This window comes from Homarus americanus, unplaced genomic scaffold, assembly GCF_018991925.1.
Source record: "Homarus americanus isolate GMGI-L3 unplaced genomic scaffold, GMGI_Hamer_2.0 scaffold18703, whole genome shotgun sequence".
NCBI classification, from domain to species: domain Eukaryota; kingdom Metazoa; phylum Arthropoda; class Malacostraca; order Decapoda; family Nephropidae; genus Homarus; species Homarus americanus.
In genome coordinates this window covers 9,204,669-9,229,036 of record NW_024749779.1, presented here as the reverse complement: position 1 = coordinate 9,229,036, position 24,368 = coordinate 9,204,669, and the positions used below count along the sequence as shown (strand labels likewise).

The following is a 24,368-nucleotide window of genomic DNA, read 5'->3' as shown; positions in this document are numbered from 1 at the left end:
GATTAGATATGTTGACTAGTGTATTGTATTTCTCTCTCTCTCTCTCTCTCTCTCTCTCTCTCTCTCTCTCTCTTTGTCTGGTCTTTGTTTGACGTTTTCCTGCCCCTGGGACTTTCCATCCTGTTCATTCTCCCTGACTTTTTCTGTCTTTCTTTCTTTCTTTCTTTCTTTCTTTATTTCTTTCGATAGCATACTGTAACATAAAGGTTAGGCTAGGTTAGGTTAGGTTAGGTTCGGTTAAGTTAGGTTTGGTTAGTGTAGTTGGGTTAAGTTAGATAGGTTAGGTTAGTGCTGACGTTATTCAATTATAATTCCCCCCCAAAATATCATGGCACAGCTATCCATTAATCACTTACATACATACATACATACATACATACATACATACATACATAATGGTTGCCACTCGAAATCGAGGTTGGCCGGCCCAAGGGCTACCTAGGCGTGAATTGTTAAGGTGTAGAAGCTGTCGCCAACACAACAACCACACCCTGAGTTAACGAGTTGCATGACCCAGAGTCAAGGAATAGTCCGAGAAGACCGGACAACTCGCCACCATCTGCACTGGCAAACCATTACCCCGGAACACGATCAGCAAATCTATTGACATCCAGGTACCCAATTACTGCTGGGTAGACAGAGGCAAATGGCATAAAGAAACTTGCCCATAGTTTCACCCTGCCGGGGATCGAACCCAGGTTCGTTCGCTTGCAAGGCGAGCATGCTGACCATTGCACATACATACATACATACATACATGCATACATACATACATACATACATACATATATACATATATACATACATAAATACTACTTCACTGTCACTTGGAATTGAGTATGACGATCATCCAGCTAAGATACAATGATGTTCGTTGGTGAGTTATGAGGCGAAAGTTGTTGCACGTTTGGAGGGATACATCTAGTGCGGGAGGGGCGGCGGCAGCGTCTTCCTGGCGTTGGCGCTTGTTTGCCTCGGTATGCAGTCGGGCTAACTCGAAAGTATTGACACCTTCTTGTGTGGTGCTCTTCCAAGCATTACGGTGTGGAGTAATTGTCTCCCAGGTGAGGGGGGTCGATTTGGCACCTTTTCAGTTGCCCGCCAGCGTTACGTTTACTATTCGTTAGGTGACTGTAAATTAGCTGCTTTGGCAATGTACTGTCGTCCATGCGGAAAACATGGCGAGTCCAGCGTAGTTTTTCATGGATAATAGTAGCCTTGATGCTCCTACTCGGAGGTTGGAATGTAGACTACGTTGGTGAAAGTTTTCAACTGCCTGGAGGTGCCTATTATATGTGACCCATGTCTCGCTGCCATGTAGCAAGGTGGGGATGACCACTGCTCGATGTACGTGCAACTTTGTAGATAATTTCAACCCCCTACAGCTGAAGACACGGGTACGGAGTCTGCCAAAGGCTTGAGATGCACATCTGATCCGATATTGAATCTCTTCATCGATGTCCGCAGAGGTGGACAGGTGGGAGCCAAGATACCGAAAGTGGGTAACATTAAATAGGGTAGTACCGTTAAGCTGGATGGATGGTGGAGGTGTGGCTGAACCAGGGACAGGCTGAAAGATAATCTGAGTCTTGCAAAGATTCATCTCAAGGCCGAAATATGCATACATATCTGCATAGGTATTCAGTAATAGAAGCTGTCGATATCTTATTTCTTGCCTGGAGTCATCTTATGTTGAAAAGACCCTTCATCCGGTACGCGATATCCACACCGCCTGCTGAATTGGCACTGGTACGAGTAAGGAAGACAGCCTAGAAAACGGGAAAGAAAAATGGTGCCAGTACACATCCTTGTTTTACCCCCGTTTGGATGGGGAAGAACTCAGACTAGCATCTATTGTGCAGGACACTGCCGTTTATGCCATCGTGGAGTTATTTCACAATAGTGATGAATTTTGGTTGGCAGTCAAAATGGCTGAGGGTCTGCCAGAGGGCTTCCCTGTTGCCGAGTTGTAGGCCTTGGTTAGGTCGATGAAGGCCAAGATCATGTAAGTGGTGCCACGTAATGGTGTAAAGACACAGTGAGATTCTGGGAGGAAGTTATACGTCTCAGGAAGAAGTCTGTTTAGGAGGACTCGGGCTACAATCTTGCCAGCTATGGACAGCAGCAAGGTACCGCGGTAGTTGCCACAGCCCTGACAAGTCTCCCTTGTTCTTATAAATATTGACGATGGAGGCGTCTTTAAGAGCATGGGGGATTTCCTCCCTTTCCCATATGTTCTCCCGGAGAGAGAGAGAAGAGATGGCTGGTAAGGAGAGGTCTTTCTGTTTTACAGACCTCGGCTGGGATTCCATCAGGCCCTGAGGCTTTGTTATTTTTCATCAGTTTGATGGCAGTAGCTACCTCATCCAGGGATGTAGGATAGATGAGGTGGGTTACCTCTGGATGCTGAGGGACCTGCTGGGCAGTCAGGACATCCACATCGGTGTTATGGTTGACAGTGAATAGTTGTTCTCTTTCCAGTGCTGAAGGATGCCTTCTTCGTTTTCAATTAGGGAGTTACCATCAGAGAAGGGGGAGGGGGGCTGTGCCATGAGTGATTGTCCGATAAAATGTTGATGTGGAATTGAAAAATTCGAGTATCTTGTGTTGAGGACATCTCGGCGATCTCTTTCTCTGATAATGGTGTACTCAATGAGATGCCAGTGTTTGGATTGTAGGGGTTGCCACGAACCCTTGAACTTGTCGGCCTACCTAAACAAGGTATTGGTGATAGTAAAGTTGTGTACAAGACATTTGCTGAGGAGGAGTAGGCCCTTGGGATTACACTTGCCAAGTCCATTTCTCCCTATGATTTCCTGCCAAATGTCAGCGTCTCTGCCAATTCTGGCATTGAAGGCACCAAGGAGCATAACCGTATCTTCTCTAGGGATAGAGGTTAGCATTCTGTCAAGGTCAGCATAAAAGGCCTCCTTAGTGTCATCCTCTGCATCCTGTGTTGGGGCATATGCACTGATGAAGAAGGCATGACGTGCGTGATTCAGTGGGACTCGGAGCGTCATAAGGCGTTCGTTGATCCCAACAGGTATTTCAGTTAGCCTATGTAGGATGGATTGGCGGGCGGCAAAGCCAACTCCGTAAATGCGGTTTATCTCCTCAGCAGGCTTATCCTTCCAGAAGAAGGTATAGCCAGCCTCCTGTTCTGTGAGTCGACCCTCGTCTGGGAGCCCTGGACTCACTAATGGCTGCTATGTCAAGGTTATACATAGCCAGCTCTTTTGCCACAAGGGCGGTTTTTTTTTCAGGGCGCTCATTTGTGACAGTATCCAGAAGGGTCCTGACATTCAATGCAGAGACCATAAGAGGTTGTATAGTTTGTTTTTGTTTTGACTTGTGCTATGATTGTGTTTTCAACCGCATAAGGATGACCTTACCAAGTGCGGTTGCCCAATCAAGTTGGTTCTTTAGGCAGACTATGTTTAGGGAATCTCTTCTAGTCCCCTCCCCATGTGGGGTGAGCAAAGTGGCTCCTTGAAAGGGCTGCTCAGTCGCACAGACAGGACTGGATTGCACTGTTGCCTAGATCCCAGTGCATAAACAACCATCTTATCTATGCAGCCTATGTGCAAAGTTGTGACTAGAGACTCACGGCAGTTATCTCTGCCTGTCCCCGTCGCCACCCGTCCGCCGCCATAGGACTTTTCGGGGTATAGGGGTTTTGATGATGAGAAGTATGATGAGCTGGATGATGGCTGCACGTGAGTTTATTTATGGGGTGACGTAGTAGCGCAGGCTATCCCATTTCCTGATCCAGTGGTGCAAGTGTTGCAACGACTGGGAAAGGTAGAGTTGCAATGGATTGCCGATAGCCCAGTTTGTTGGGTTTCTCCTTAGTAGCCTGTCCATTGTTCGCTGGTGTAGTCTTTGGGTTTCCATGTTGGTCACCTCTTCCGCCTATACCGCTTTTGGGTTCTTACTGAAGCTCTGTAAGCATGTCTGCCTGATGTGAGGCTCCACCACATATTTTTCATTCGGGGTTTACTACTGTAGCCTTTTACCTACCAAGGTTAGTCCGCAAGGCAGCGGGGCAATGCTTGGCAGGCGCCAGTACGTGTCCACATGCCAGTGGGCCTATGCACCGTCCCCATGCGGCCCACTGCTACTCCGAGATCCCCTGTTGGTCTACCTTAGGTCCACGAGACACCCAGTTACCGTGTGTTGCCACGAGGAGGCACAGCAGGAGTCTTGATGGTGAAGATGTTGTGTACTGGCAGAGGAGGACTTTTGCGAAGTTGCTTTCATGTTCGCCATGAAGGCTAGCCTGTGGCGGTAGCTGATAGCGAATGGAAGCAAATAGTGCTTGCACCTTAACACTAACATAAAGCTGTCACACTACACGCATTACACCACTCTGTGCACGCGCACACACACGTACGCGAACACACACACACACACAAGCACATAAAAAATAAAGAGAATTGGAAAGAATAAAAATTAAAATTCTTGCTTTAAATTCATTTTATTAAACCTTGTATAACAATTTTACATAGTGTTCTATGAGCGAGTATACACACAAGAAGAAGCTCTTTGTATGTATATCCTGAATTATTATACACACAAGAAGAAGCTATGTGTATGTATATCCTGAACTATTATACACATAAGAAGCTATGTCTATGTATATCCTAAACTATTATACACACAAGAAGAAGTTCTGTCTATGTATATCCTGAATTATTATACACACAAGAAGAAGCTCTGTCTATGTATATCCTGAACTATTATCCACACATGAAAAAGCTCTGTTAATGTATATCCTGAACAATTATACACACAAGAAGAAGCTCTGGGTATGTATATCCTGAACTATTAAACACCCAATAACAAGCTCTGTCTACATGCAGTATATCCTGAACTATTTCTTCTCATTACATTTTCCATTAATTAAGACTTGGAAACTGATATTTAACACATACAGTATATGATATAATTTCATTTACGACAGTTGAATCTTACTTTCTTACCTCAAATTATAGAAGAATCTTAGAAGTCTTCGCACATTTATGAAATGAAAAGCGTAAGACTCGGATAGGTGCTGTAGAATTTCGCAGTGAGAGACTGATCTGTGCTTTTACTTGGTACTGTGATCCAGAGTTCAGGTATCGGTGCGGCAGACGAGGGGGTACTATTATCCCTTCACATCCTGTCCGAAGTATCGCAGGTTTGTGGCCGGGGCACCCTTAGTCGACCCAGCTGTAAAATAGGCACTACGTGACCTTAGCTAGAGTAGTGTCTTCTTCTGTACTGAGACTTTAATATTCATAATACTGTATAATCTGTATATTTTGTATCCTCTGTAACTTCCTGTCTCCCCTGTATTTTCTGTATACCATTGTATCCTCTTTTATCTGTTGTGATATCCCTCCGTGCTACCCACAACATTGAGGAAAGGCAAAGTTGACAAGTTAACATAATAAGCGAATAATCTAGGGGTTGAAATACGTGGATGCAGCAAGTAAGGAACACTCACACAAGAATCACTGTTATCGTGACAGACAAATTTAAGTTATGAAAGGGATAAGAAGATTATTAAGTAAACTGAGTAATTTAATAGCATTTATATTATTAAGTATTGATTAATATAGTTAATTAGGTACACTGCATAACACACATATGCAATTATCAAAACACCAAAATATTGCCTAATTATTCTTACTTTCAACATTAAATGCACATACTACATACAACACAAAAACCTGATAGAAATGATAGCTCAGGTCGCATGTCTAGGTTGCGATGGCCACCCACAAGGAATCAGGGATTACCACCGTAGTCCATTACCATCAAACCAAAGGAGAAGAGGAACACCGTAGGCCCCAGAGAAGAGACCGAGCTTATCAGGCAAACACACTTGTCTCGATACCTCGGTCTCATAGTCGGATGGGAAACTGGTTCTGAATCGGTGCTCACTGGGGTAGAGTAGCTTTGTGAAGCATTTTATTCTCCTGGTGTCAAGTTGGAGCAAGTGGTAGTTTTGGTGATAGAGTGAAGTCGCATCTTCTTGGGAAGATTCGGCTATGGAAATGAAGATGATGTCCCGACGAGCTGGTTCTCGATATTGCGTAGGCTAATAAGTTATCCTTCTCTTTGATGCGCCGTATTGTGATGTCGTAGGGTTACAGACATAAGAACCAACGGAGCAAACGCTGGTTTGAAAACTTGTTCCGATCTAAGAAAGTCAAAGAGTTGGGAACCTTATAAATCAGCAGGGGTCGAGTGCCATATAGGTAGCACTCAAACTTTTTTATTGCAGAGATAATGCTGATTAGTTCCTTTTCAATGGTTCTGTATTTCAGTTGGTGTTTGTTGAGTTTTCAGAGTAATAGGCGACAGGATGCAGGACCTCTTTTTCATCCTCCTACAGTAGAACGGCCCCTGTAGCATGGTCACTGGCGTCGGTTTGAAGGATGAAGTGAGATCAAAGTTAGGGGACGTCAGTACAAGATCACTGGCCAGGAACTGCTTCAGTTGTTCAAATGAGTCCTGACAGACAGTAGTCCAGCGGAAGGAGACTTTCCCACTGGTGAGATGGGTCAAAGAAGGCGGCGACAGCAGCGAAGTTAGGGCAGTAGCGACAGTAAAATCCCGCCATGCCCAGGAAGCGCATGGGAGCCTTCCGAGTTGTAGGGGTAGGGTAGTTCAGGATGGCTTCGACGTTGGATTTCTTTGGTCCGAGGTAGGTCACAGTAGCTCTGTAGAAGGTGGTCTTGGCCAGATTGATGGTCGGGTGCGCCTCCTCCAACCTCTGCAGGACGGTCGACAGCTGTACTAGATGGTGGGACCAAGTCTCTGAAAGGACCAGAATGTCGTCCAAGTACACATGAACACCTTCGAGGTCTTGCAAGAGGTAATTCATAAGTCTTTGAAAGGTGGCTGGACTATTCCTCATCCCAAAAGGCATAACTAGATACTGATAGAGGCCAAAAGGAGGTATGAATGCCAAGATTGACTGAGCATTTTCAGTCTTACTTGATAGTAACTTTTAAGTAAGTCTAGTTTTGAAATGAATTTAAAGTGACCAACTGAATCAATTAAACCGTCTATTCTTGGTATGGGATAGTGATCTGGAACAGTCACCTAGTTAACTCGGCGGTAGTCGGTGCATAGGCGTAGTTGGCCACCTTCCTTGGGCACAAGGAGGCAAGGAGAAGCCCACTGGGAGCTGTTCGGAACTGCCAGGCCGTTCTTCAACAAGTAATCCAACTCATCTCTCATCTACTGCTGTTTCATGGCATGGAGTCTGTAGGGTGCCTGGCGTATAAGAAGGGCTCCAGGTGTTAATTCAACACCATATTTTATTATTGCACAATGGTCAAGGGTGTCACAGAATACTATAGGGTTACTTTGAATTACGGAGGCCACATCTTTGATTTGGTTTGGGGTCAGATGTCCTAAGGACCACGCTAGGTTGTTGATAATTTCTGAGTTTTCCATACCACGTCATGGAGTCGTTGGATCCTAAGTATATACAGTATTTATAATGTTACAAGGAAATTTTGGGGAGTCCTCTGGAAGTTCATCTTCTTAGATAGGGTTTGAGTAAATTTATGTGGATTAGCTGGGTGGCCTTTTTACGTTCTGGTGTTGAAATGATATAGTTAACTTTATTAATTTTCTTCTGCACTACGTACGGGCCATGGTGCTTTGGTGACATTGGAGAACCAGGAATAGGGAAATAGGGTAGTACCTTGTCTCCAACACTATACTCTCTAATCTTGGTATGTTTATCATAGTGATGTTTCATATTTGTCTGAGATATTAACAGGTTTTCTTTTGCGAGTTGGCGTACTATACTCAAAATGGTTTAAAGTCTTTTAAGGTAATCTGACGCTGTGGTAGTATGGTCAGAAGTAGGGTTAAGCCATCTCTCTTTAACTAATTTCAAAGGCCCTCTAACCTTCCTACCAAACAGCATCTCAAAAGGTGAGTAGTTAAGAGAATCCCGAGGGGCTTCTCTTATAGCAAAAAAGACATAATCCAAACCTTCATCCCAGCATTCCGGGTGTTCACAACAATACTTGTGGAGCATGGACTTTACCGTCTGATGCCACCGCTCTAGGGTTCCCTGTGACTCCGGATGATAAGCGGTGGACAGGGTCTGCCTAATGCCCAGCTCTTAGAATACATTTTTGAAGTGGTCGCTGGTGAAGTTGGTACCTCGATCACTCAGTACTTCCTGAGGAATACCAAAAGTGGTAAACATGTGCACTAAATGTTTAATAATAGTTTTAGCAAAGATGTTCTTTAATGGGAAAGCCTCTGGATACCTGGCAGTGCGACACTGGTTAAGATATGAGGCGCCCTGCATCGTATGGGTTATTCGCGCCAAAATTTGAAACCGAGAAAACAGCGTTTAAAGTTTTTCCAACTTCAAACATGTATACCCTTGTTTTTTTTTTAGATACAGCATTCCTTTTTGATGCATTTTGAATCTACAGGGCTGTACTTGCAGGTGGTAGGTAGTACGTCCATGAAGTAATGTACTGGGTTGTTGCAATGTTGACTTGAAGCAACAAAACTCCCACCCGCTTATGGCTTTTTTTACTTTAATCGATATCAGAATGTAAATCTCACCAGCTGGAGGGCCGTGACTTAGATAGCAGATGCTCATTGTCATTGGCAGAGACGGGGGAGGAGGCTGTAGGGTGGCTGTTGTGATTGGCCGCCCGTTCCTCTCACTCACTAACTGATGGGATGAGAGCACTTTACGACGCAAAAGTCAAGCCCATAATTTCCTGTCTGCCACAAATCGATGTTCTACCCTATTTTCAAAGGGCTTTCAACCTTATTTACAGTGTAGTAAGGAGATCTTGTCAACTACCATCGTATAGAGCTTGGCTGAAAATAGTGCTTTACAACAAAAAATGGGTTTCGCCCAGATGGTCTGAATGCATCTTACGATGTGGGACGCCTCAGATTATGCTGGTTGCCTTTCTTAGTTTTTGGCATTGGACCCACACAATCAATTATTATTTTCCGAAAAGATTCTGAGGGAACCGGAATGGTTTGTAATAGATAAGAGGGAATTGACCGACAAAGCTTTCCTGTTTTGGGCAAACTTGGCAAGAGTTTATGAACTCTGATACATTCCTCTTCATTTTAGGCCAATAAAAATCCTGCAACAATTTGCGGTAGGTCTTATTAATGTCGAGGTGTCCACCAAACGCTTCATGAGCAATCTCAATCACAGTCTTCTTAACTGACATTGGCAATACTACCTGACAGGTCTCATTCCAAGTATCAATCGACAGATTAGGTGCCATGGTCTATAGAACCTAAGCAGAATACCGTCCATGTAGTAGAAAGAAGGGGCTTTATCTCTTCCTCATAAACACCTTCGTTAGGAATTTTCGCGAATGTTGAGTCAGTCATTTGTGCTTCAATCAGTTTTTCAGGGGTCATGAGTTGAGTGAGTAAATCACAATTCTGGTTCTGAGGTACTGCAGGAGATTTCTGAACCTTCAATCTGGGAACAACCAAATTGCCAGCCAAGTCATTTCTCAGGAGGAGAGTTGCATCAGGTGTTGGCAATGCTGAGTTTGTAACACCCATAATCACTGTACCTTGTACAACATTACACTCTCGATAAATTTTTGATTCGTAGATAGGAATTGTGGATGTCAGTCCTTTTAGATATCCCCTTTTTCCCTGTGAAACACTTATGAATGTCTGGAAATGCCTTCCTCACGATTACAGTGTCTCTAACAACCAGAACTGGATGTTTCCTTGAATTAAGGGTGAGTGCGAAACTGTTCCCATTGATTTGAAAGCTTTGAAAATATTCTCCCGAAAATTAATGCTGGGCATGTTAACTGAGGCCACTGGTTTAGTAAGGCTTGCGTCCTTAGAAATTATGCATTTAGGATGAGGACACTCTCTATTTACATGACCCTCTTTCTTGTAGAATCAACAAATTGGTAATTTGCTCCAAACACCTAGCTGACTCCATCCACTAGACTTATCTACAGGGCCCGGTTTTGAACCTGCAGAGGACTGTACATTTTGCGGCTTTTTCTTTTCACCAGGGGTGTGGCGATGGACTAGTGCAAAGACATCTGCTACCTTAGCTGCCTTATCCCTTTCACAGAGTGTCACCAACTTGACATTTTATTCTGGCTACCGCCAGACAATTTTATTCAGCTTAGGGTAACCTCCCGTTGTGAAAGGGTTTAGGAGATCAGTCTTCTTATCTGCTAGGTGTAACATGATTTGATGCGGAACCTTTCTTTTGAATTCCTCTAGTACCATGAGGATGACTAACTATTCCTATTTGCTAATGACACCAGATTTAATCCACCTGTGAAAAGCTCTTAGTTTGTCAGAAGGAAACTCTGCGTACGTTTCGGTATTTAGTTTGTTAAGGTTACGGAAAGCCTGTCTATATCCTTCAGTAGTAATTGAGTATGAGGCAAGGATCGCCTCCTTAACATCATCATTATCATTGTTTTGTAATCCTTCACAAGCCTTTAGAGCCTTTCCAGAGAGTTTCGGTCTCACTAACCAGATACAGTGTTCTTTAGGCCACCTAAAATGATTGGGAGTGGAGTCGAACTCCCTGAAAAAAACCTTCAGGGTTGGATTCTGAAAAAGAAGGCGTTAACTTTGTATATTTTGTGATGTCAAATGTCTCTGTTTATTCACGCCTACTGTACTGTTTCAGACGCAAAACCTCCAAATCATGCTGCCTCTCTATTTTTCTCCCTCTCTCTCCTCTCATCTCTCTCTCTTTCTTCCTTTCTCTCGTCTTTTTATCTCTCTCTTCCTTTCTCTCTTCTTCGTCTCTCTCTTTTTTTCCTTTCTCTCCTCTCCTTTTCTCTTTCTTTCTTTTTTCTCCTCACATTCTTCCTTTCTCTCCCCTCTTTTTTCCTTTCTCTTCTCTCTTTCACTCTCTCTTTCTTCCTTTCTCTCCTCGCTTTCATTCTCTCTTTCTCTTTCTCTCACCTGTGCCTCAAATTTCATCATCTCAAACTTTACTTTCTCTAACTCGAGTAAGATTTGAGTGTCAGTGGCACTTGTTACAGCCTTAGCAGGGTCTGTACCGTCAACGTTATCATGATCCTCCTCGCCAAAGTGTTCTAGTATCATGTTCTTTAACTGTGTTTTGGTTACATCAGCACTAAATTGCATTCTAAAATGTGTTGCTATATAACGGAGATCGTCTTTGTCAGGGGTTGAGATTTTCAGAAGTTCTACTGAGGGAGCAGTGACAAACTATACCGAATTAAAGTCTGACATCTTGAGTGCAGGGAAGGTTCCGACCTATCAACTCGAATCGACTTCCTGCTTTACAGAGGGGTATAATAGCCCTACACGTGAGGTCTCCCAGTGTGTATTTAATTCACAGTTGATTGTAAGGTAAGGTCGGAGGGTAAAATAAAAGATATAAAATAGTGAAGTGTCTATCTAGCAATTTCCCATCCTTACTAGTTAGCATCCACATAACAACAGTATGGGGAGAGTTTTCCCACCCCAGTTTGCCCCCAGTTATCAAACTAGAGTAAGGATTACCTCGCTACATTTAAGACTTTGGTTAACTTTAAATCTAAAGTTGAGATGAATTTAAAATTGTAGAGTGCCGGTTGCTTGATGTGTCAGGCTGCATTCCCACAATACGCATTAGGAAACACAGGCTATGTACTTTAAATAAGTTTGAGGTGTGGTCTCTGTCTCAAGAAAAAGATGAAATACAAAGGTCTCGAAAGGGGCGAGTCTCAGGTAGGCTTATGTGGAAGGATGAGCTCTCTTTTAAGTTTACATTAATTTAAAAAGATAACTGTGTGTGGTGAAGTAAGGTGTATGAAGTCAACCACTGGTTACCAGTGATTTGTCAGGTGACTGGAGCACACACAACAAGACCGATAGCAAGGAAATTAAGCAAGACGTATTTGGTAATTTATGGTGTGAATTCAGATACCTCCGGGACAGGCCCACATTTGTGATATCCCTTCTTGCTACCCAGAACATTGAGGAAAGGCAAAGTTGACAGGATAAAATAACGAACGAATAATCGGTTTCGAGACAAAAGAGCCCCAATCAAAAACGGCCCCACTCTAACCAAAACGGCCCCACCCTGTGACCAAAACGGCCCCACCCTGTGACCAAAACAGCCCAACCGTGTGACCAAAACGCCCTAACCTAACCTAACCTAACCTAACCTAACCTAACCTAACCTAATCTAACCAAAACTGAGCATGATAGCAGCCATAACGACAGTCTGAGCTGCTATGATTGACTGACGAACGGAAGCGGGTCAGAGTGAAACGCTGGCTGGGTAACTAACCAGAAGTGGCAACTGTCAAATGTTAACGATGTAAACATTGGACCAAACAACCAGTTGCCACTTCTGGCTAGTTACCCAGCCAACTCAGACTGTCAACATGGCTTCTATCATGCTCAGCCAGGGTGGGGCCGCAAAAAAAGAAAAAAAATGAAAAAAATGGCTAAACCAAACCAAACCTAAAAAAAATAGTTAAACCAAACCTAACCTAAAAAAAAAAGAGTTAAGCCAAACCGAACCTTTAAAAAAAAAATCCTAACCTAACCTAACCTAACACGGTGGGGCCGTTTTCGTCACAGGGTGGGGCCGTTTTTGTTAGAGTGGGACCGTTCTGGTTTGGGTCGTTTTCGACTGGGGCTGTTTTCACTTGCTACCGAATACTCTAGGCCCCTAGGAGTTGAAATATATGGATGCAGCAAGTAAGGAGCACTCACACAAGAATAACTGTTATCGTGACAGACAAATTTAAGTTATGAAAGGGATAAAAAGATTATTAAGTAAACTGAGTAATTTAATAGCATTTATATTATTAAGTGATGATTAATATAGTGAATCAAATTCAAATTCAAAACATATATTGACAATTACATCAAAAGGATCTGGTTAGCATGCTAACTAGCCCGCCCAAAACAAGTCTTAACAAGAGCTCTTTAACATTCTACTAATCATAAATCAGATATGTAAACAACAAATAGACATGCATAAAATCTACAATCTTATGTTAAACTTACAGAATGTTTTCATAACATTCTTAACCATAATTTTGTTAATTAAATAACAAACTATCTCTGTAATATTAGTAATATCATCACCCCTAAATTCTGATAAACAGTTACATTCCATAATGTAATGATATAATGTATGAGACTTTACATAGCCACACAGTTTACAAGGAATGCCATCAGTTCCTTCAATATATTGCCAATAATATTTGTATCCAAAACGTAGCCTCATCACAAATGTATCATACTTAACCGAAGCCTTACCATAAGTAAAACTTGTAGAATTCAAAAGTCGAACATAATATTTCAAACTACTACTGCCGTTGTTCAAAATTTCCGAATATTGTCCATTTCCCATTGCTGTCGGATTGTTACCATTCCACATTTTATTCTTTTAATACCCAAAATACAGTCGTATTCTACAATTTCTTTGCCACACCCTTGCTTATCCAAGTCATCAGATACCTCATTCATATAAATACCACAATAGGATGGAATCCACATAAAACTAACATCATATCCAAGTGATTTTGTGTCCAGAATACAATTCTTACATTTTAAAAATAAATTAGCATCAAGAGGCAATTTAGAATTAAGAGCAAATAGAGGACTTTGACTGTCAACAAACCCAAAAACTGTCTTTTTCCTCACAAAGGCATTCTTAAGTCCCACATATATAGCATAAAGTTCAGCAGTGGTGCTGGAACTTCTATCCCCAATTCTATTGGATATTCTTTCTTCAACTCTAATACCATACTCAAAAAATTCCCTAATAACAATGCCACATCCTGCCCGATTCCCATTAACTGAACCATCACAGTACACATGAATAACATTTTCCTTATGGTACTCAGATATTTTCTCAAGGAATATTTGCCGTAACTGAAAAGCATTACATTCTTTTTTTTTTTTACACTCTAGCTTATCAATTCTCACATATACACTCTCCATGAACCAAGGTTTCAAATAAACTTTGTTTGGCAAAGGTACACACAAATCTACAATAATATATTCACATAACATCTGACTAAGTTTTTTAGTATAAGGATTCATCTTAAAATTACTAGTAATTGCATTAGTAAATTTATCAACAGCAGACTTCAGACACCCATCACCACGCCTAATAAGCCTTAGAGTAGAAATCACAGTCAACTCCCTAATTCTGTGTATTATGCTGGAGACATTTAGCTCCATCCTTATTATCTCTATTCTTGTTGTCCTTGGACAACCAAGCACAATCCTCATTGCTTCATTCTGAATAAGCTCTAATGGCCTAAGATCTTTTCCTGAGTAAGAAGCTAGAACTGGAGCGGAATAATTAATGATAATCCTAACTGTACTTAAGTACATAGATCTTAAAACTGGTATACCAACACCATTTGCTCTATTTGACAAAATCTTTCAGAGGTTTAGCCTCGCTGTACATATATTTTTGACATAAGTAATTTGATCCTTAGCATTGTTATTAATACCCACAAACATTCCCAGATATTTGTAAGCCCGTATCATCATTGGGTATGACTTTACTTGGGAGATTGGTATCCCCGCAATCCCTGAGCAACGGTCTTGTGCATTATGCAGAAGACCCGACAGCAGCACCCTTATCCACTACCTGCTAAGATGTCCCCACACACAACGCTTCCGTGACGCCTGCTGGACCACCACTCCACGAGCCCCTGACGGAGACACGATGATCCTCCCCATACTGGCCAGATATTTTGTAAATAATATTGATTAAGTGTTAAAGGAATATCTTTCCTTCCTTAGGCTTTATTAAGCCCCTTTATAATATTTATACTGTATATACTTGTCACACTTGCCAGATGCTTCTGGTGTCATTGTACAGGGGTATCTAGTGACAGCACTAGGGTCCCGCTTCCTCTATCAAGGAATAAACAATTGAAATTAAAATTGAATTGATATTTGTAACTGGATACTTTTTGCAATTTTATTCCATTTAGCCAAAATTCTTTTCCATTTACTGCCCTTGGCTGAAATTTGGTTTTATTTTCATTAATGACCAGTCCAAGGGAGAGACAAAGATACTGCAGCTGATCAATGACCCTAGACATATGTTCCTCATTCTTACATTGGATCAGAATGTCATCAGCATAAATGATTACTTGGGACTCGCCCTGGAATTTGTAACTTGCTATTCTGTCCATAAGAATATTAAAAAGCATAGGGCTAAGAACGCCACCTTGTGGGGTACCCAACCCTAGACTTTTTTCTTCCGATTCATGACCTTGAAACTAGACACTCGCTTTCCTGTTAGTTAAGTAATCTGTAATCCACATCAATAATTTCCCTTTTATACCTTTACTTACAAGACTTTCTAAGATCAATTCCTTATTTGCCTTATCAAAGGCACTTTTAAGGTCTACAAACAGTCTACAGTTGACATTAGCATTACTAAGACATTTAATCACACAATCTGCAGTGCTTTTACCCTTTAAAAATCCAAACAAATTACTAGACAAGAGACCATCAATTTTATACAATAATCTATTTAATACCATTCGCCCCATCATTTTAGATAGACAAGATGTTAAGGATATGGGTCTTTTATCGCTATCACCCTTAGGCACAGGAACAATGAGTGCCATTTTTCCATTTCACTGGCAGTTTTCCATTTTTATGACAAATTAAAGAGATCTAGACTTGGGTTGTCCTCCATACTTAAAAGATAACACTGGGCTGCATTTGAAAAAAAAAATCATGAGGTGCTGGGTTTCTTAGCTGATTCTTTATGTATTTTGCGTGCTGATTCCAAAAATGCCATTCATTTTGCCCAATCAGGTCAGATTTTTATGCTATGGGAATTAGGAAAAAATCGAAATTCTTAAATATGATGTCAAAATTTTTATGCAAAATATATCATAAGAAATGTAACCACAACACATAGGACCAAAATATGTCAACTACATAGATGCCTTTACAGTTAGACATGCATAAATGGCTGTCGCAGAGAATTTCTTTGGTGGTTGGTGTCTGGGGCGTCCCGTTTCAGACACCAACAGTAGTCGGCGAGCATGTTGATATCCCAGCGACCCTGGTACCGCTCCTCCATTACACGGATATCTTGATGGAAGCGTTCTCCTTGTTCCTCACTCACATCACCACAGTTCTCTGGAAAGTAGTCCAAGTGGGAGCTGAGGAAGTGCATCTTGATGGACATGCGTGCACCAAGAACTTTGTAGCTCAGAAGTAGGTCCTCAACAACTCGTTCATACTCTGGACTTCTGTAGTTGCCAAGAAAATTGGAGACAATAGACTTAAAGGCATGCCAGGCTTTCTTCTCATTTACATCCATGCTGCAATCAAACTTGGGATCTTTGAAAAGCTCTCTGATCTGAGGGCCATCAAAAATTCCTGCATTCAGCTTTGCCTCACTGACTTTTGGAAATTTTTCTTTCAGAAAATTGAAAGCCTGGCTTTTTTTGTCCAGTGCCTTTACAAAGTTTTTGAACAGACCGAGCTTGATGTGCAGTGGAAGAATGTTTGATTGCGAGCATGGGCAACATTGGAACTAGGTAAATCCACTTCTTTTAAGGCCGATCCGTTGCATGTAGTGCTGCTTATCTGCTCGACTATCCACAATTGGAGAAACATGGAAACTTGGTGTAACCACCTTATGAAGCCCAGCACCATGGGCACAACATGGAAAAAAACAGATTAAAAAATATATTTTAGCTAGATAGTTTTATTGACAAATAATATTAACACTTCATAATATGACAGCAGTATGCGGCAGACATAATTACCTATGAAAACTACCAACAAAATATCAATTTTGAAAGCAACTGTTTTTTGGTGTATTAAATTACCTTCAGGTCTCACAGATCTTCCAATTGTGGTCTTTATGCTTCTTCAGAGCAGTTATGAGTCTCCATGTTGTTGTAGTTCTCATCCTTCACTGAATGCCCCCGGAACAGACGCGACCTGGTTTGCCGTGAACAACAATACGGCTTTCAAGCTTCTTTGACAAGAGTCAATGAAATTGCCACTCTGATATGTTGTATGATATTCCCATAAGCTGTAATGAGTCGGTGATCATGTTGCAATACACCAATAGGTTTCCTTGTCAAACTGAAGACTTGCAGGGAATTCCTTGTCACGAGATTCACGGTACCAGGCCGTCTTGTTCCTGGTGCTGAACATTGTGTTAGCGATCCTAGTAGTTGAGCTGACTCCTTGGGCAAGCACAAGTCTCTTGTTAAATCATTCAACTCAACTTGACTGAAGGTATGGGCTCTTGCAGAAGCTGTGGGCAAGTAACCTTACGAAGCGTCAGGGAACTGGGCGAAGTCCTAGACTTTAGGGCACATCAGGGGTGGTTGCTAGTACATACCATATACCTGGGTAAAAAAAAAAATTTAAATTGTAGAAAAAAATATATATAACACGGTGCCTCTTTTTCTTTTGCGTCACGGCGGACATTTAAATGGCCAGCAAAACATCAAATTAATATTCGTACATCGTAAGGGTATAAAACGGCCAGAGGCTATTTTCCACAGGAAGCGCAATGTCTCGGACCAGTTTTAATAGACAGATATGAGGACCCATTTTGAGCCAATGCCAATATTTTCGGATCTCCGCTTAAAATGCTGCTGGCACAAAATTCGGCAGCCTGATTGAGCAAAATGGATAACATTTTTGAGATCAACTGAAAAAACTCTTATGACTTAATAATACAAACCTCCCTCAAAAACTATGCAGGGCAGTGTAATTGATAACATCATAAGTTAGACCATCCCTGCCAGGAGCACTAGACTTCCCTTTCTTTACAGCATTCAGAATTTCATCCTTAATAAAAGGAATACAGGTTTCCTTACTTACAGTACTTTGGATATTCACCAACCTTCGCCTCATAGATCTTGAATTCTCAAGCAAATCTGAACATTATTTGGGAGACACTATAATTAGATGGCGCCCACTTATTCATTAGTTCATTAGCTTTGGCGTTTGGATTGGGATGAACATTAAATTTCTTCTTGACTCCTCTTACCCTATTCACACCATCCCAAACCTGATTCAAAGATTTTGATTGAGTAATCTCTCTCAAAAAACTACTCCAATACATACTTCTGGCTTTCTGATTTAACTCTGTTGTACACTCTTCCACTTCAATCAGAGTTTCCCGGTTTTTTTCATCGCTAGGATCTTTACTCCACTTACTATGATATTTCCTCTGTAACCTATTCCACCCCTTTACAATAAAGGTGACACTGTAAGGAGCTATGTTGCAGGGACACCAAGTGCTGTAAATGTGTGGGAAAAGCGTATGGAAATACGAAATGCAGCAGCACAGAAGGACATAGGTAACGGGGGCAATAACCTTACAACCCCTAACGTTCTAGTAGAACTCCGTAAGGAGATTGAGGAGCTAAAACATGCAGTATTGGATATCAAGAAATGCTTGGTGAATCTTGTGCCATATAGTGATGCGTTTCTTGTTAATAAAGATAGTTCAAAATGAAATGAAACATTTGTATAGATGGGAATCAATATTGTGGATAGCACCAGAGCAAAAATAGTAATCATAGTCAGTTAGGAAATAGAGTTATTCGGTTTCTAAAGAGAATGTAGTAAAATAAGGAAATGCTTGTTGACCTGACGAACATTCTTGACTCTGTTTTGAATTTATGGAAAGTCTGGCGACGACGTCAAAAGAATGTTTTTATTTCGGTGAAGAATATGAGGGGGGAAAAATTTATTCTAATGTATCATAATGTCAGCTTAATTTCCTGGAATGTTAAGAGAGTTTGAAAAAGGTTAACGGATCTTCATGCATATTTTCATTCTAGTAGTATTGATGTCATAGCTTTGCAAGAGGTTGGGACAACGGAATATCTTTGCAACTAAGAGGTGTTATCAAAGTTTTGAATTGACAGCTGATTTGACTGTAAATTGCAGAGGTTTGACGACTTATATCAAAGATGATATTTCAGCACCATTTCATTCCGCTCTAAAAATAAACGGTACCGAGTATTTAAAAAGGGTATTACGCCTCAAGATGCTACACTGTTCATTATTAATGCTTGCGTGCATGCTGATTCATTGACAGTTGATGATCTGCCGGACATTATTTTTGCTGATGATTGTTTACTAATTGGTGATTTGAACGCTAGTACATCAATCTTGGCAGTAGAGGTTCTCAAAATCACAATGGAATGGTTCTTGAAAATATCTTAGACTCTATAGATTCTATAGAGTCTAAGGACTCCAAGGACCCTGTGCATCTTCTATAGTATAGAACAGTGTTTTTCTAACTTTTTTTACTGCGACCCACAGCCAGAACAACAATTTGAATTATGACCATTAAACCTAAGTGTAATGATATGAAATGTAAATCAAAGATGTGAACACTGTTCACAATTTTCCTTAATTTAGGGACGACAAAATTCATGTAAATTTCTCATGATCCATTTATATTTGAATTATATGTATCCAATTGTATGAAATTAAAATATTCTGATTTATTTTCATGACCCATTTTAATTTTGCGACCCAATTTATTTATTTCGCGACCCACTGAAGGGTCGGGACCCATAGAAGATGCTAGGGTCCTTGGAGCTGGTGAGCCGACACATGTTAAAGGGGGTAGACTTGATTATGCAATACTTTTTAATATGTTAGATGTGCATGCAAATTTGGATATTGTGGAAGCTTTTGAGTGATCACTTTGCACTAAAGTGAAGCTTCATTTGAACAAATTTGTTTATGTTAACAATAGAAAAAGGTATACAGTACCAGAAAGTAGACCAACATAGTGAATTTGCAGCAAAAAGTCGGCGCGTGGTATAAAGAGTACAAAAGTTTAACTAAAGATGAAACATATTTTGTGATGATTTGTTAGAGTGATTGATTCCATTTTGAATAAGCTGGTGAAACAGTATGGAAATACCACAAAACCTAAGCCTAGGTATCATAATGATAAGATTGTAAAGGTGGAATAAGTTACTGAGGAAATATCATAGTAAGTGGAGTAAGATCCTAGCAATGAAAAAACCGGGGAACTCTAATTGAAGTAGCAGAGGTACAACAGAGCATCCAGAAAGCCAGGAGTATGTATTGGAGTGTTTTTTGAGAGAGATTGCTCAATCAAAATCTTTGAATCAGGTTTGGGATGGTGTGAATAGGTAAGAGGAATCAAGAAGAAATTTAATGTTCATCCCAATCCAAACGCCAAAGATATAATAAACTAACTGTCAAGTGGGCGTATGCATCTAATTATGAGTGTCTCCTGCAATGTTCAGATTTGCTTGAGGAATCAAGATCTATGAGGCGAAGGTTAACTCTCCAAAGTACTGTAAGTGAGGAAACCTGTGTTCCTTTTATTAAGGATGAAAATTCTGAATGCTGTAAAGAAAGGAGAAAGTCTAGTGCACCTGGCAGGGATGGTCTAACTTATGATGCTATCAATTATCTTATAAGTAGGAGGACAACCCAAAATCTAGATCTCTTTAATTTGTCATATGAAAATGGAAGATCAAGGTGAAATGGAATGGCACCTTCATTGTTCCTGTGCCTAAGGGGTGATAGGCATTATAGACCCATATCCTTAACATCTTGTCTATCTAAAATGATGGGGCGAATGGTATTAAATGGATTATTGTATAAAATTGATGGTTTCTTGTCTAGTAATTTGTTTGGATTTTTGAAGGGTAAAAGCAATTCACAGATTGTGTGATTAAATGTCTAGTAATGCTAATGTCAACTGTAGACTGTTTGTAGATTCAAAAGTGTCTTTTGATAAGGCAAATATGAAGCATCTAGGAAAAGTCTTTGTAAGTAAAGGCATAAAAGGGAAATTATTGATGTGATTACAGATTACTTAACTAACAGAAAAGCGTAGTGTCTAGTTTCAAGGTCTTGTATCGAAGAAAAAGTCTAGGGTTGGGTACCCACAAGGTGTTCTAGCCCTATGCTTTTTAATATTCTATGGACAGAATAGCAAGTTACAAATTCCCAAGGAGTCCTATAATTTATGCTGATGACATTCTGATCCAATGTAAGAATGAGGAAACATATGTCGAGGGTCATTGGATCAGCTGCAGCATTCTTTGTCTCTCCTGGGGACTGGTCATTGGCAAATGAAAATAAAACCATATTTCCATTGCGCAGTAAATGGAAAAGAATTTTGGCTAAATGGAATAAAATTTTGCAAAAAGTATCCAGTTACAAATATTTGGAATGTTTGTAAGCAATAACAATGATAAGGATCAAAATTACTTATGTCAAAATATATGTACAGCGAGGTTAAAAACCTTTAAAGTTTTGTTAAATAAAGCAAATGGTGTTGGTATACCAGTTTTAAGACTTATGTACTTAAGTAAAGTTAGAGTATCATTAATTATTCAGCTCCAGTTCTAGCTTCTTACTCAGAAAAGATCTTGAAGACTAGAGTGTCCAGAATGAAGCAATGAGGATTGTGCTTGGTTGTCCATGACAACAAGCAACAGAGATTATTATGAGGATGGAGCTAAATGTCTCGAGCATAATACACAGAATTAGGGAGTTGACTGTCATTTTACTCTGGCGCTTATTAGGGCGGTGATGGGCATCTGGAAGTCTGTTGTTGATAAATTTACTAATGCAATTACTAGTAATTTTAAGATGAACTTTTATACTAAAAAATCTTGTAAGATGTTATTTAATATAATATTGTAGATTTGTGTACACCTTTGCCAAACAAAGTTTATTTGAAACCTTGGTTCATGGAGAGTGTATCTGTGAGAATTCGATAAGCCAGAGTTTAAAAAAAAAAGATTATAATCCTTTTTGAGTTACGGCAAATATTCCTTGAGAAAATATCTGACCACTAAGGAGGAAAAATAAGTTATTTATATGTACTGTGATGGTTCAGTTAATGGGAATCACGATGTATGATTGTTATTAGGGAGTTTTTTTAATATGGTATTAGAGTTGAAGAAAGAATATCTAATAGATTCAGATATAGTTCCAGCACCACTGCTAAACCTGCTATATGTGGGACTTAAGACGCCTTTGTGAGGAAAAAAAGACAGTTTTTGGGTTTGTTGACAGTCAAGTGCCTATTTGCTCTAAATTCTAAGAGGAGCCTCTGATGATGATTTAGTTTTAAAATGTAAGAAGTGTATTCAGGAAATAAAATCACTGATATGATGTTAGTGTTATGTGGATTCCATCCCATTGTGGTATTTATATGAATGAGGTTGTTGATGATTTGGCTAAGCAAGGGTGTGGCAAAAGAAATTGTAGAATATGGTTGTATTTGGGTAATAAAGAATAAAATCCGAATGGCAAAAAATCCGACAGCAATGGGAAATGGACAATATTCGGAAAATTTGAACAACGGCAGTAGTAGTTTGAAACATTATGTTCGAGTTTTGAATTCTTGGGCAAGTTTTACTTAGGTAAGGCTTCGGTTATGATACATTTGTGATGAGGCTATTGCTTTTGGATACAAGTATTATTGGCAATATATTGAAGGAACTGATGGCATTCCTTGTAAACTGTGTAAAATGTAGTCTATACATCATATCATTACATTATGGAATGTAATTGTTTATCAGAATTTAGGGTGATGATATTACTGATATTACAGAGATGGTTTGTTATTTAATAAACAAAAATTATGGTTAAGAATGTTATGAAAACATTCTGTAAGTTTAGCATAAGATTGTAGATTTTATGCATATCTATTTGTTGTTTACATATCTGATTTATGATTAGTAGAATGTTAAAGAGCTCTTGTTAAGACTAGTTTTGGGCGGGCTAGTTAGATGCTAACCAGTTTCCTTTTGATGTAATTGTCAATAAATGTTTTGAATTTGAATTTGAATTCTGTAGATTACGTCACCTTTAGTCCGGTGTTTTTTATTTTTATTTTTATTTTATACTTTCAAAAATATGTATGACTTATTATAAATTGTTTATTTATTTTTTTTTTATTCGTTGTTATTTTTTTTTATAAAAGCCTAATAAAGTATAAATATAACGCTGACGTTATTGGCGGGAAGGTGAGGGAGACAGAGGTGTCGTCAGTGCTGACTACCATTCCACTCCCTTGTTTGTAGAAGGCCCCTGCCAATACGGAATACTACACTCATAAAATCACTTAACGTAGAAGAATAATCGTCATGAAGCAGGCTGGGTTTTCACCCACTGAAATTGCCCGAGAATTGGGGGTTTCTCGGTCAACTTTATATTATTGGATTAAGCGATGGGAAGAGGAGGGAAGTTTAAAGGACCACCACAGGACAGAATAACACCTGCATAAGTTGAAGCCATCCGGGATTTCGCTGAGGCCAACGTCTTCAAGACTTACTTCATTTTCAATAAGAGAGGATCTACAATTAAATATTTCCCTTATAACAATCGGGCGAAGACTTCTTGAAGGAGGCATTCACCATAGAACTCCCGCCACCAAGGAGAAGTTAAATGAGCTACATCGCGTGGGCAGGTTGCAGTTTGCTCGACGGTATGCTGAAGAAGGCCTAGATTTCTGGGGATGAGTAATATTCACCGATGAAAAACTTTCTCATCTACCTCTCACGGAAGGGTTGCATTGCTGGAGGAGGAACAACACCCGATATGCTAGACAGCATATTTATGAGGAAGCAAGGAGTGGCCATGTGACTTGCAATGTTTGGGGATGGATATATTTGCACGGATTTGAAGAGCTGACTGACATAGAGGGAAGATTCACAGCTGAACAGTAATTAGAAACACTCGAAGAAATTATGCTTCCCTCGGTGTGTGCATGTGCTTTCCCGTAAGATAGATGTCCTATCCATAATATTTTCATGAATATATGTCAAATTGTATAATAAATATAAAGAAAACAATCCTCTTCTAATAACCTCACTTATGCAGTATGTATTCAGGATGATTTATGTCAAACAAATCATAAAATTATACTTATACTAATTATGAAAGAGTACAGTATCATATATGATAATTATGTTACATGTGGAATAATTACCATATATACCACGGACAAAAATTAGAGAGGGAGACGGAGACAAAGAAACAACTGTATAACGACACAATTCCTACAATATGTACAGGGGGTAATGGCTCGATTACAGCTGTCCGATCCGGCTCTTGAAGGCACCTGTGACGACGAAATTGATATTTTATATTTCAATCTCATAATCTCATATTTAATAAGTTCATGTCATGCCGTTCGCAATATATTTATGTATTCTTGGAAAACGTTTACTGTAATAATTGCATTTCTAAATATTTTTATCTCCATTTATTTATAAGAAATGGGAAGAAATCCTCGCCAAAATATCAAATTATGTTACAACGTTAACTCACAATTATTTCATAATTTACAATAATGTTGGAACACTCACGCA

At 40.0% G+C, this 24,368-nt stretch overlaps 1 protein-coding gene across 1 annotated transcript in view; it reads right to left on the bottom strand.

Annotated features, from left to right (window-relative positions):
- Window positions 1-4,492: 4,492 nt before the first annotated feature.
- LOC121853914 (glutamate receptor-like) overlaps window positions 4,493-24,368 on the bottom strand; it is a 53,275-nt gene continuing 33,399 nt past the window's right edge. Inside the window, exon 12 of the mRNA XM_042348309.1 lies at window positions 4,493-5,211. The gene's annotated coding sequence lies outside the window, so the exon portion shown is untranslated. The remainder of the gene's footprint in view (window positions 5,212-24,368) is intronic.